At 48.3% G+C, this 13,087-nt stretch overlaps 1 non-coding gene across 1 annotated transcript; it reads right to left on the bottom strand.

Annotated features, from left to right (window-relative positions):
• Nucleotides 1–3,775: 3,775 nt before the first annotated feature.
• Nucleotides 3,776–9,783, bottom strand: LOC125458241 (uncharacterized). Its single transcript, XR_009446598.1, has 4 exons — nucleotides 9,695–9,783; nucleotides 7,481–7,657; nucleotides 7,030–7,114; nucleotides 3,776–4,216 (listed from the first exon to the last, which is right to left on the bottom strand). It is a non-coding gene; the product is annotated as an uncharacterized LOC125458241 (transcript).
• Nucleotides 9,784–13,087: the final 3,304 nt, after the last annotated feature.

Genomic DNA, 13,087 nt, shown 5'->3' with positions numbered 1-13,087 from the left:
AGATACTGGGACACTGAGGAAATTTAAGGAGGTGGAAGACAGGTTTATATTTAGTAATGGGTTAAAGGGTCATGGGCAAGAAAGTGGAGCTGAGGCCAAGACAAGATCAGCCATGATTGTATTAAATGGCCGACCAGGCTCGAGGGGCTGAATGGCCTACTCCTGCTCCTGGCTCCTATGTTCATATCCAAAACCCCCAGTAAATTTCAGGCCTGATATGATTGAAGTGAGTGCTTTCAGCCTCAACAGGGAACAGCTCCTGTTCCTCTGCTGCTGCGGAGGGATCAGAAAGTGTTTATGGACAGGGACTGGTGAATTCTAATTGAATGTTACTGTGGATGATCACACTTCCCTTCCTCTGGCCTTTCCATCTGCAACTGGCCAAGTCTGACAGCGCACTGCGTCCAGGAAGTGAAATGCTGACAGTCCAGAAATTATACACTTCCCAGGTCACTAAAAACACCACAAAACCTAACAGCAGGCACTGTGAAAGAGGCAGTTCAGAAGCCTGCAACAAGAAGAAAAGGCCATTCAGCCCTCCATCAAATGCTATTTACTTTTTCATGGCATGTGGACATCACTAGTTTCATTTGAAGATATTAAATAGTAACACACAGATACTATACAGCACTTCAAGACCTGCCATTAATAGGATCATGGCTGATCAGTTTCTGTTTCAAAATCCATAATCATTTCTATACCCCATAACTTTCGGATTCCTCCCACAGCAAAAATCTATTTAAGATCATAGATCATAGAATCCCTTCAGTGTGGAAACAGGCTATTCAGCCTTTGAAGTTCATCTCCCCCAGGCCTATCCTTGTAACACTGCCCTTCTCCTGGATAGCCCACCCAGTCTGCATACCCCTGAACACTACGGGAAAAATTAGCACGGCCGATTCACCTAGCCTGCACATCTTTGGACTGTGGGAGGAAACCCACGCAGAAAAAGGGAGAAGGTGCAGACTGTCACCTGAGGCTAGAATCGAACCCAGGTCCCTGGCACTGTGAGGCAGCAGTGCTAACCACTAAGCCACCTTGTCAGCCTTAAAAGGGGTGATACCTTATTTTAAAATAACATCCTTCGGCAAGATATCCAGCCATATCTTCAATAACCACCTTGTCAAAACCATTCATGATCTCATCCACTTCACTTTTCCAACCACCAACAGAAATAAGCCCAGCCAGTTTGGACAGCAGATTCATTCCAACTATCAATCCTAGTGAGCAGCCTCTGAACTGTCCTCTGGGTCCCCCTGACCTATCTCACTTGCAATCACATCCTCCTGTACCTGACCCCAATCAAATCAGAAGGCAATATCCTAATGCTGTGACTGCCTCCTGATAAATTGCAATGTCTGCAGTTCAGTCTCCATCTCAAACCATGATCTCAAACCACTATAGCAGACATGTTTGCCCTGGACGACAATGGCATCCAGGAGGTCCCACATACTGCAGCCTTGACACATCATCAGGCCTGGTGAGTTTTACGTCAATATCATGAGGTTTTATCAATTTCATAATATTATTCACTTAGGTCTTTTTTGTGTTTATTTTGTTTACTTTACCACCAATTTGTACATGTTAAAACTTTGACTAGAACAGCCCTTAAATCACTTACCAGATATCAACCAAACTAGCTCCTTTTTTCTTTACTGAAGAGCAAGAACAAGTCTGACATTTGCAGGTTTTCGCTCCATTTCCTGAACTGCACTAGTTTCTAACAAGTTTAAACATTGTTGTACATCACTAACTGCCCCTTTTCAGAAGTTAGGTGAGAATCAGCCACATTGCTGTGGGCCAAGAGTCACACAAAGGCAAGATCAGAGGATTTCAATCCCTAGAGGGCATTAATGATACAGATGGGTATTTCATGAGAATCGATGATAGTTTCATGGCCACCATCACCAAGACTGCCTTTATATTAAATATTTATTCATTGGAACTAGCTGCAGTGATAGGATATAAAGCCACGAGCATGAGCTTGAACCTCTACAATGTTAATCCATTGACATTCCCACAATACTATCATTGTCCTACAGCGAATCAACTCCACTACCCGCAGGCTATTCCAACTCTTTCCAGGGCCCCTGCCAAATGGGTGAGACGAAATTCGACTACATCTGATTCCCAAATGTACTTGGAGCGGTTTAATGCTTAATTGGAAGGGGGTCCTGATGCCTTGATTTCTGCATGGATCATAAGCTTAGGCCATTCAGTCCTTTGAGTCTGCTTCAATGCAATCATGGATGATCATCCAACTTAGTCCCATCTTCCCACTTTCTCCCCATACCCTTTGATCCTTTTAACTGTAAGAACCATATTGAACTCCTTCTTGAAAACATTCAAGATCTGTATCTACATCTGACATCCTCTGCAGCAGACAATCCCGGAGACTCATTCCTGTCTGGATGAATAAATATTTCCTCATTTCAGTGCTAAATGGCCTACCACATAACTTTAGACTGTGAGCCCTAGTTCCATGGTCATTGGGAACGTCTTTCCTGCATTTAACCTGCCTCATCCTGTTAGAATTTTATAGGTCTTTATTCTTCCAAACTCCTGGGATTTTCTTTGTTCATTCTTGAGACATAGGCATCCCTTGCTGGACCAGCATTTATTGTCCATCTGTAGTTGCTCCTTGAGAAATTTGGGGGTGAGCTGACTCCTTGAGCTGCTCCAATGCACATGCTGTTGGTTGAGCCTCAATGCCCTTAGGGAGGGAATTCCAGGATTTTGACCCAGCGACAGTGAAGGAACGGTAATATATTTCTGAGTCAGGATGGTGAATGGCTTGGAGGGGAACTTGGAGGTGACGGTGTTCCCCATGCCCTTGCTGCCCTGGTCTTTCTCAATGGAAGTGGTCGTGGGTTTGGAAGGTGCTGTCTGAGGATCTTTGGTGAATTTCTGCAGTGCATCTTGTAGATAGTACACACTGCTGCTACTGTGTCTCGGTGGTGGAGGGACTGGATACTTATGGATGCGGTGCCAAGCAAGCGGGCTATTTTCTCCTGGATAGTGTCAAGTTTTTTGAGCGTTATTAGGGCTGCAGTCATCCAGGCAAGTGGGGAGTTCCAAGATAATAAAATGTGAGGCTGGATGAACACAGCAGGCCAAGCAGCATCTCAGGAGTATTCCATCAGACTCTGGACTTGTGCCTCGTAGATGGTGGATAGTCTTTGATGAGGCAGGAGGTGAGTTACTCTCTGGCGTCCATATTTCACCACCTGTTCCCCTCATCTCTTACCAAAAATAAAAATTCCACAAGAAAACCCCTCCACTCCATGCCCATTTGATTCCAAAGGAAAGAACACACCTGATTTGATCAGACTTTATTGGAACACATAAAACTAAGGAGATGCGTAAAATAATTTGGAAGCGATTGGGGGGGTGGGAAGGTGCTGTCTGAGGACCTTTTGGTGAATTTCTGCAGAGCATCTTGCAGATAGTACATACTGATTTATTCTGATTGACCACTCTACCAAGTATTAATCCCCAACACCCCCCACCAAGCCTTGATGTGAAGCCCATCACAGTCCAACAGCACAATCTGTAACTATTCCCCTGGAAACAGATACCCACAAGTTCTGAGGCACAGTGAGGGGAAGGTTGAGGAGAAACAGAGGGTTCACGTAGGGTTAGCCCCAACAAGCCAACTTTATGAAAGAAAGGGAAGGGGTTAGGTGTTGAATTGGGAAAGTCAATATTTCAGAAGGATGGGATGAAGGGAAGAAAGAAATGGAAAAGGGAAGCGAGTGTAGACACGAGTCGGTCATATATTGACAGGTGAATTTATTGAATGTCCCGAACCTTTTTCTCATATCTTTCAACCACAAACATGGAAGGTGGATTGTGAACTCCCAACCTTGAAATTTACCTGATCATACAAAATGGAGGCAAGGGAGAAACAAGATGGAGGACAGGCAGCAGACAACATATGGAAGTGGAGGAGGGCAGTCCAATATTGACCAAAAAATTATCACACAGCCCACCCCCAGCCAATGGGGTGCTGCAGTATCTGCTAGTGGACACAAGACTACAGCATCAAAACAACCTCAGGGACAGAAGCCTTTGCGATTCACACTGCCTTTGAAGGAAGGTAAAGTCCAGTTGACTTGTGATGGTCAAACCACCAGACTCCATACAGGTCAGCTCAGAATAACTTGGTTCCTCCTCCCTCAATGCTGCCCTCTGCCAAGCCTGGGAGATGTAGGTTCTGGAGGAAGAAAACAAAGGTCAAATCAGTTCACCAACAGAGACATAAGTAATCAGGCACATGTTGTCTCTTCGGTCACCGACACTCAGTCGCAGCAGTGTGTACTATCTGCAAGATGCACTGCAGAAATTCACCAAAAGGTCCTCAGACAGCACCTTCCCAACCCCCAATCGCTTCCATCTAGAAGGACAAGGGCAGCAGATACATGGGAACACCATCACCTGCCAGTTCCCCTCCAAACCACTCACCATCCTGACTTGGAAATATATTGCCGTTCCTTCAGTGTCGCTGGGTCAAAATCCTGGAATTCCCTCCCTAGGGGCATTGTGGGTCACCCCATGGCAGAAGGACTGCAGTGGGTCAGGAAGGCAGCTCACTCCCACCTTCTGAAAGGGTAACCAGGGTTGCATAATGAATGCTGGCCCAGCCAGCAAAGCCCACTTCCTATGAATGAGTAAAAAAAATTGGCCTAACTATGTAAGTTGGTGTTTAGGCCCAAACAGCACAGAAACATGGCCATTCAGCTCACTGTGCCTGTATCAGCTCTTCACAAATTTCATCTCATTTAGTCCCACATCCCAACTTCGATTCCAAGGGCCCTTGAAAATTATGCCTCTCTCCTGCTCTCGCCTTTGAAATTTTCTTTTGGACTCTAATGCCACAACACACCAAACCTCCACAACTCTTCCGCCTTTGAAATTTCTCCTCAGTTCTCAGATAATTCTATTTTAGATGCACAGACTCTAGTCCTTGAATTTTGCCAATTTGACCACGTTCCTTGCCCATCAGCTCCTGGGGTTATGACTCGAGCCTGGAGTGTCTGGTTCAAAGGCCAGGCTCCTGCCTGCCCTGAGGAAGGCCTTTCATTCTTCATTTCTATGGCGCCCTGGGGCAGATGGAGCCAGGGAGTCTCCTTGGCTTTGGCCTCAGTTTCTTTCTTGTGAGCGTTCTCACCATGGGGGTCAGTGGGTGGTGGGTCACCCTAGAACCATGCTGATGACCCTCCCATGTTCAGATTATCTGGCAGCCCAGAGAGTCAGACCGTACAAAAGCAAGGTGGTGATGTCAGAGGCACTGGTCAGACCTCAGTTAGAGTATCATGTGTGGTTGCGGACACTACATTGTGGGGAAGTTGTGAATGCATTGGAGAGAGTGCAGAAGCGATTTACAACAATGGTTCTAGGAATAAGAAATATCAGTTCAGGAGCTAACATAACATTCAAGAACACAGGCCTGGGGTAGGAAGGTGGGACTAGTAATCGCGGTGGTATATTTTGGATAGTACAAATCCTCCGGGCCAAAGAACCTCTACGACAGATTGAAGATGTTGGGACGGTTCTCTTCAGAGACAAGAAGGCTGAGAGGAGATCTGATAGAAGTTTTCTAAATGATGGGCAGACTGGAGACAGTGGTTAGACACACACCACTCTTGCTTGTTAAAGAAATCAGATCAAGAGGGCATCGATGGGTACATGATTAAGAACTGGTTAGAAGGATATGGACCAAATGCTGGCACATGGGACTAGATTAATTTTAGGGTATGTATACAGCATGGACGGGTTGGGCTGAAGGGTCTGTTTGCATGCTGTACAACTCAATGACGCTACGTGCAAACAAAGCAAGGTTGATGTGAGCAATATCTTCCTTATCCAGTCCGTGGTTAGGATCCAGAATGCACTGTCTGCAAATGTGGTGGAGGTAGGTTCAATTGAGGCATTCGAGGGGTATTATTTGATTAGAAATAGTGGGCAGGGGTATGTGGAAAAAGCAGGAGATTAGTACCAGGTGACAGAACCAGGCAGGGATGATGGGCTGAATGGCCCATTTCTGTGCTGTGGCGATGAGGGCATCGCTGGCCAGGCAGCATTCATTGCCCATCCCACCACATTGCTTTGGCCTGGAGTCACATGCAGGCCAGACCAGGTAAGGATGGCAGTTTCCTTCCCTAAAGGGCATTAGTGAACCAGATGGGTTTTCCCCCAATTGGTTTTATTTAGGTTTAAATGCTGTAAGCTGTGGCTCAGAGTGTAGGCTTTAACAAGTTGCTCTGTCTGAGACACAAAACCAACAGTCCCAGCACCCAGGGCATGTTAAGCAGTGACAAAGTACAATCCATCGCCCGTTTGTCCAGATCCCTGTCGACACAATGCTCAGGGAACTGCTATGTATGGTTTGTCATCTTCAGTCAGCTTCCTGTGCAGACGCAAACATCAGTTATCGAAGAATAAAAGCCCAGGGTTTCTGTTTAAGGGAAACTTCAGTTTCAGTCTCTTGGTGCAAATATCCAACATTCCCTCTTCCCAAATGATCCATAAATGGCCACCCCAATAGGCACCCTCCCACCCCTACAGCGGCCCGTTCCTGTAACCTTTCTCCTTTCACTCCGGGAAAACACAGTCCGTCGCAGGAAGAAGGAATGAAGATGGTTTTCATTTGGATAGCGCCTTTCCTGGTTTCAGGACGCCTCAAAGTGCAAACCTAATAAAGTGTTTGGTGCATGGAGTTTGTTGCAAAGCCAGGAAGCAGCCTGTCGAGAGAAAGCTGCTCCAGGATGGAATCGGATAAAATGATGGAAATGGTTTGTATCAGTAATGTTGAAGGTCAATCAATGTGGAGCTGGAAAGGCACAGCAAGTCAGACAGCATCCGAGGAACAGGGAAGTCACCATTTCAGGCCGAAGCCTTTCGTCAGGACTGGGGGGGTGGGGGTATAGGACGGGAGGGTAGCTGAGATGGAGACAGATGCAGTGTAAGGGGGCATCAGCTCAATCCGACTGTCACTAAAATCCTGACCAAAGCTAAGTGGCATCTCACCTTTCCCATCAGTCTTGGGCCGGTCTGTCTCTGCAGCGTGCTGGCTCCGTGCAGCCGGGAATGGGGCATTCCAGGGAAACTCCGACTGCAGTTAGCACAAACAATAATAAAAAAACAAATTGAGAGAGATAGGGGTTTGGGCGGGGGACGTGGGGGGGTGGTTGTCAGAGAGAGAAAGAGGGAGAGAGGGAGAGAGGGAGAAAGGAAGGAGAGAGACAGACACACAGACAGACAGACATACAGACAAAAACAGAGCGAGACTCAAAGGGTGTGAGGGGCCAAGGGGAAGGGGTAATGTGAAAGGGGGGGGTAGAAAGGGAGACAGAGAAAGCGGGGTGACGGTAAGAGGGAGACAGAGAAGATGGAGGGGGCGTGACGGAGAAGGTGGGGTGGACGGGATGGAGAGAGAGGGAGACACAGTGACTCTGAAGACTTGCTTTCTCATACCTACCCCTCGGAAATGGGCATGTGCACCGGGTCCAGCAGGAGGGTAGTGAATCTGCCACTCGTAGCCTGCAAGGCCAGCGGCAGGGTGAGGGAGGGGGGGGTACTGTATTTGGTAGGGAGGGGGGCAGTATGCCCCTGGGGCTCCGGGCGGTGGGTCTGATGGCCTCCTCTCACTGGGAACCTGCAAAACCCACAAAGATTGAGGTGAGCGAGAGCTTTTTCAGTGTCCCTGACAGACTGGGCCACAGCCATTCATCCAAAACACACCTTCACTTCTACAGCAGCTGTCACCATCCCAACATACCCCCAACACCACTCTACAGTCAATCAAACACTTCCTTATCAATTAAAAAAAAAGAGAAAGAACTGCTGATGCTCCAAGTCAGGAACAAAAGCAGAAGTTGCTGGAAAAGTTCAGCAGGTCTGGTAGCATCTGTGAAGGAAATAGAACGTTAATGTTTCGGGTCCGGTGACCCTTCCTCAAAACTTCCTTCGCAATAATGTGGGCAGCATCAGAACCAATTGACACACAGCAAGAACCCAACAATTACATGTTAATTACCAGGGACTCCATTTATTTTTCTAAATAAAAGTGACGGTGCGTTAACTCTTGAGACAGGGCTCCGGAGAACTTGCCGCTCTTCACAAAGTCACAGTTACATCTCGGATGGCCGACTGGCAGGATCGAGTGATTAGCAGCAAAGTAAAACACCCCTGTTCCTCCCGCTTCCACTGCAGCACAAGTTTAAAGGCAGGCCCAACCTGGGCCTGTTACCCATCAGGCTGCAGGCACCTGGGATGGTTCGAAACCCTCACCAGTAACGTTGACCCCTCTGGCAGCGCGGCGCTCCCTCGGCGCTGACGCTCCGGCAGCGCGGCGCTCCACCATCGGGGAGCACCCACTAGAGTCACTGGCAGGACATGAACCCACAGGCCTCTGACTTGGACACCTCCAGAGTGTCAGCTGCTGAGCTGTACCTGATCACAGAATCGTACAGTATAGAAGATGGGCGGCACGGTGGCTCAGTGGTTCGCACTTCTGCCTCACGGCGCCAGGGTCCCGGGTTCAATTCCACCCTCAGGTGACTGTCTGTGTGGAGTTCGCACGTTCTCCCTGTGTCTGCGTGGGTTTGCTCCCACAGTCCAACGATGTTCAGGCTAACTGGGTTGGCCATGGGAAATGCTGGGTATGGGGTAAGGGGGTGAGTCTAGGTGGGATGCTCTTTAGAGGTGTGGTGTGGGCTCAATGGGCTGAATGGCTGCTTCCGCACTGTAGGGAATCTACGAGAAGAGGCTCTTTGGTCCATCAAGTCTGTACTATCACACTATATTGCGCACAAGTCCCACTGTCCTGCACTGGTTGAAATGTTGTAATATTCGAGGCTAAGTGTTTGTAAGTTGCTCAAAAAAGAAGTTCCCATCAGTCAGGAATCCCATAAGTATCACCATCAGGCAGGTTATGTCTGTCCCTGTCCTGTAGAATTTGCTGCCGGGGACAGAGTTAGAATGATCTTTCACAGACTGGCAAGTTAGCAAGAGAAGGTTAAGGCAGGTCAGAGAAACATTGACAGCACCGGACAGTTCAGTATCTGCTCCCTTCCACTCTCAGCGCCATGGAGAAACACTTTAACATTCTGGCCTTACTTAACAATAGAACATTCCTCTCGCTGCTCCACGGTGCAGCTAACACAGCAAAGAGAGAGAGAGGCATATTGCTCGCTGTGTTGAGGAATTTAGATTTAAGGAGCATCTGTTTTTAAGGGAGTCAGGTAAGGGGTGAGGAATTTGGAAGGCACTTTGAGAAAAGGCATTGATGGGTGCATCTCAGACCAGGGATAGATGGATTTCTGTAATAATCATAAAGCAGAGAATGCTGGAGAAGCTCAGCAGATCTGGCAGCATCTGTGGAGAGAGAAAGCAGAGTTAACGTTGCCTAGCTAACATCTTCAGAAAACGTTCTGAACAGATGTTTCCAACACCTGCCGAATTTCTCCAGCAGTCACAGATCTTTGTTTTTTCGATTAATTTCCATTATTCAAAGGGATGATGAAAAGTCGAGAAAAGGCATTTTTTTGTGGAATTAACGCACACACAAATTTCAGGGAGTGACCAGCAGGTGGAAGGGGCTGAATGGCATCCTATCTGACTCCAACATTGACTGTCAAACCCCAATTCCCATCCAAAGAGGCACTGCCCGAACCCAATGGGAGGTCAATACCTGTTTCTGATGCTTCAGCAGCCTCTGAAATTTTTCCTTCTCCAACTTCTCCTTCTGATAATCTTCCTGATAGATTCTCAGCTGAGAGAGAGAGCAGACAAGAGAGCTTTCAGCAGCTGCGAGCAGACAGACAGACGGGCACAGGAGTCAGCGAGAGCAGATACAGAGGCAAAAATCAAACATCAGACTCAGGAGGGAGGAGGAGGAATCCAGAGGAAGATAACGGGTGGTGGGGGGCAGGGGGCAGTGGTTGCTATCCTATAGAGGAGGCCTGTCCAGTAACCTTTGCAAGATGCTGAGGAGGCTTATCAGCACCCAATCTGAGACAGGGAATGAGACAAAGGTACAGATAGAGAGAGAGACACACACGCATACACACAGACGTGATACAGCTTCAGAGAGAGAGTGAGCATGAGAGAAAAGACAAGAGTGAGAGAAAAGATTGAGAAGAGCCAGAGAAAACAGACTTGCGAGAAGTGAGACAGCACGTGAGGGAGAAGAGCAACAGTGCGAGAGAGAAGAACGAGAGCGCGAAAGAAGAGTGAGAGAAAAAAAGAGAGAGAGATAGCAGATGCACTGGAAAACAATTGCAGACTTTGGGAATCGGGTTAGATTGAGAAAACACAGGTAACAATGCCAACAAGAAGCAGCACCAATCCTGGAGGCTGGCAGAAGGACTGCGACAGGAGGAGCAGCGTTTATACAGAAATGCACCCTCCCACGCTGCAGCTAATGCTGGATAAACTACCTCAGACAGCCACTGGACAAACCCTTCACCACATCTCATCAGCTTAACCCGAATGCTTCTGAGCCGAGCAGCAAGGAAACGGCCCCAAGGACAAGGGACAGCAGGCCTCCTGTGGCATTGCTCACGGATAGAGGGAGAGAACAAACCTGTATTTGCATTCCCAGGGCAACGCCTGGGCCGATCAGGATCTATCACCCTGCCATGGGAATTAAGACCATAATAAACAGGAACAGGAGGAGGACAGTCAGCCCCTCGAGTCTGCCACACCATTCAATAGGATTGTGGCTGATCCAGTTTCCTACCCTTTAGATTGACAGTTAACTGTTCTTAGTGCATCACCATGTTAATGAGGGGACAACCAACCAGCACGCCACATATAAAACAGTGTCTCTTCCAAAAGTCTGTTTCTTGCCCGCCTCGTTCTGATAAGGGTAAGACCACAAAGCTAAAATTTGTAGTCACCTTTTAGCAGTGTTTAAACTTACAATATCCAAGCACCACACAGAGTCAAAGTAAGTTTTTGTTTTGATGTGAAATTAATATCGCAAAGTAGGAAACACAACATTTGGTATGAGCACAGCACGATCCCACAAACCGGTGAAAATTTGTTTTTTTCTTTCCGCAACATTGGTTGAGGGATGAATCTTGGCTCCAGACGGGGGTCAATCATTTCTCCTGCTCTTTGAGATAGAGGTCACAGACTATTCGCATCTGTCTAACAGAGTGGTCACACATGGCGTCAGTTTAAGATCGTTTCTGGAAGGTGTCACATCAAGAGGGTGCAAAAATCTCTCGCTTGCCACAGCGCTGCGAGTGCCAGTCTGGGTTAGACTGGCACTCCCTGGCAGTATGGCCCTGCAGGGAACAATCTAACCTCAAAAAGCCTGGGACTGTGGGTTTCAGACGCAGCTCGGAGACTGGAGTGAATGAGTACAATCAGAGACCATCGCTGCAGCAGCACGGAGGGAGCCAGCGGGGCTGGTCCTTTCAAATGGGGAATTAAACTGAAGCCCCAAGGGCTCTCTCAGGCAGGCATGGAAAGATCTCACGGTACTATAAGATCATAAGACATAGGAGCAGAAATTAGGCCATTTGGCCCATCGAGTCTGCTCCGCCATTCAATCATGGCTGATAAGTTCCTCAATCCCATTCTCCCGCTTTCTCCCCATAACCCTTGATAATCAAGAACCTATCTATCTCAGTCTTAAATGTACTCAATGACCTGGCCTCCACAGCCTTCTGTGGCAGTGAATTCCACAGATTCAACACTCTCTGGCTGAAGAGGTTTCTCCTTCTCTCCATTCTAAAAGGTCTTCCCTTTACTCTAAGGCTGTGCCCTCAGGCCCTGGTCTCCCCTACCAATGGAAGTATCTTCCCAAAATCCACTTTGTTCAGGCCTTTCGGTATTCTGTAAGTTTCAATTAGATCCCCCCGCTTATCCTTCTAAACTCCTATTCTACTAAAGAGCAGAAGTGTATCTTGCCAACATTTGGCCTTTAAATCAAAAGTTTTTTTTGTTTTGAAAAATTCATTCACAGGATGAGGGCATCACTGGCAGCATTTATTGCCCATCCCTAATTGCCCAGAGGGCAGTTCAGAGTCACACACATTGCTGTCACATGTAGGTCAGAAAGGTAGTTTCCCTCCCTGAAGGGCATTTGTGAAGCAGATGGGTTTTTCCACCAATCAACAACAGTTTCATGAGACTCTTAAATCCATACTTTTATTGCATTCAAATTCCACCATCTGCTGTGGCAGAATTCAAACACAGATCCCCACAACATTGCTTGGGTCTCTGTATTAACAAACACACCTGTGCACAATCGATAGCTACATTTCCTAATGGCGACCGCACTTCCAAGAAAATTCTGCTGTTTTGGCTGTGAAGCGCTCTAAGGCTGTAACGGGCTCGATACGAATGAACAGTCTACTGAACAAATGACTGAGAGACACACACACAAACATCGATAGGTGGGGACTCAGAAATTGTTACTTTGAGCCTCTCATGTTACAGACTGAGTATCTAGTAATGAAATCCTGGACAATGCTGAGAGAGAGAGAGAGAGAGAGAGGGAGGAAAAATTCCTTGGTCATCAAGAGAAGGGGGGGAGAGAGAGAGAGGGGGGAGAGAGAGGGGGGAGAGAGAGGGAGAGAGAGAGAGAGAGAGAGAGGGGGGGGAAGAGAGAGAGAGAGGGGGGGGAAGAGAGAGAGGGGGGGGGAAGAGAGAGAGGGGGGGGGAAGAGAGAGAGGGGGGGGGAAAGAGAGAGGGGGGGGGGAAAGAGAGAGAGGGGGGGGAAAGAGAGAGAGGGGGGGGAAGAGAGAGAGGGGTGAAGAGAGAGAGGGGGGGGGAAGAGAGAGGGGGGGGGAAGAGAGAGAGGGGGGGGGAAGAGAGAGGGGGGGGAAGAGAGAGAGAGGGGGGGGAAGAGAGAGGGGGGGGGAAGAGAGAGGGGGGGGAGAGAGAGGGGGGGGAAGAGAGAGGGGGGGGGAAGAGAGAGGGGGGGGGAAGAGAGAGGGGGGGGGGAAGAGAGAGGGGGGGGGAAGAGAGAGGGGGGGGAAGAGAGAGGGGGGGGGGAAGAGAGAGAGGGGGGGAAGAGAGAGAGGGGGGGAAGAGAGAGAGGGGGGGGAAGAGAGAGGGGGGGCGAAGA

This window comes from Stegostoma tigrinum, chromosome 13 (genome assembly GCF_030684315.1).
Source record: "Stegostoma tigrinum isolate sSteTig4 chromosome 13, sSteTig4.hap1, whole genome shotgun sequence".
NCBI lineage: Eukaryota > Metazoa > Chordata > Chondrichthyes > Orectolobiformes > Stegostomatidae > Stegostoma > Stegostoma tigrinum.
The sequence above is the reverse complement of the archived record's forward strand: the minus strand, read 5'-3'. Positions and strand labels throughout refer to the sequence as shown.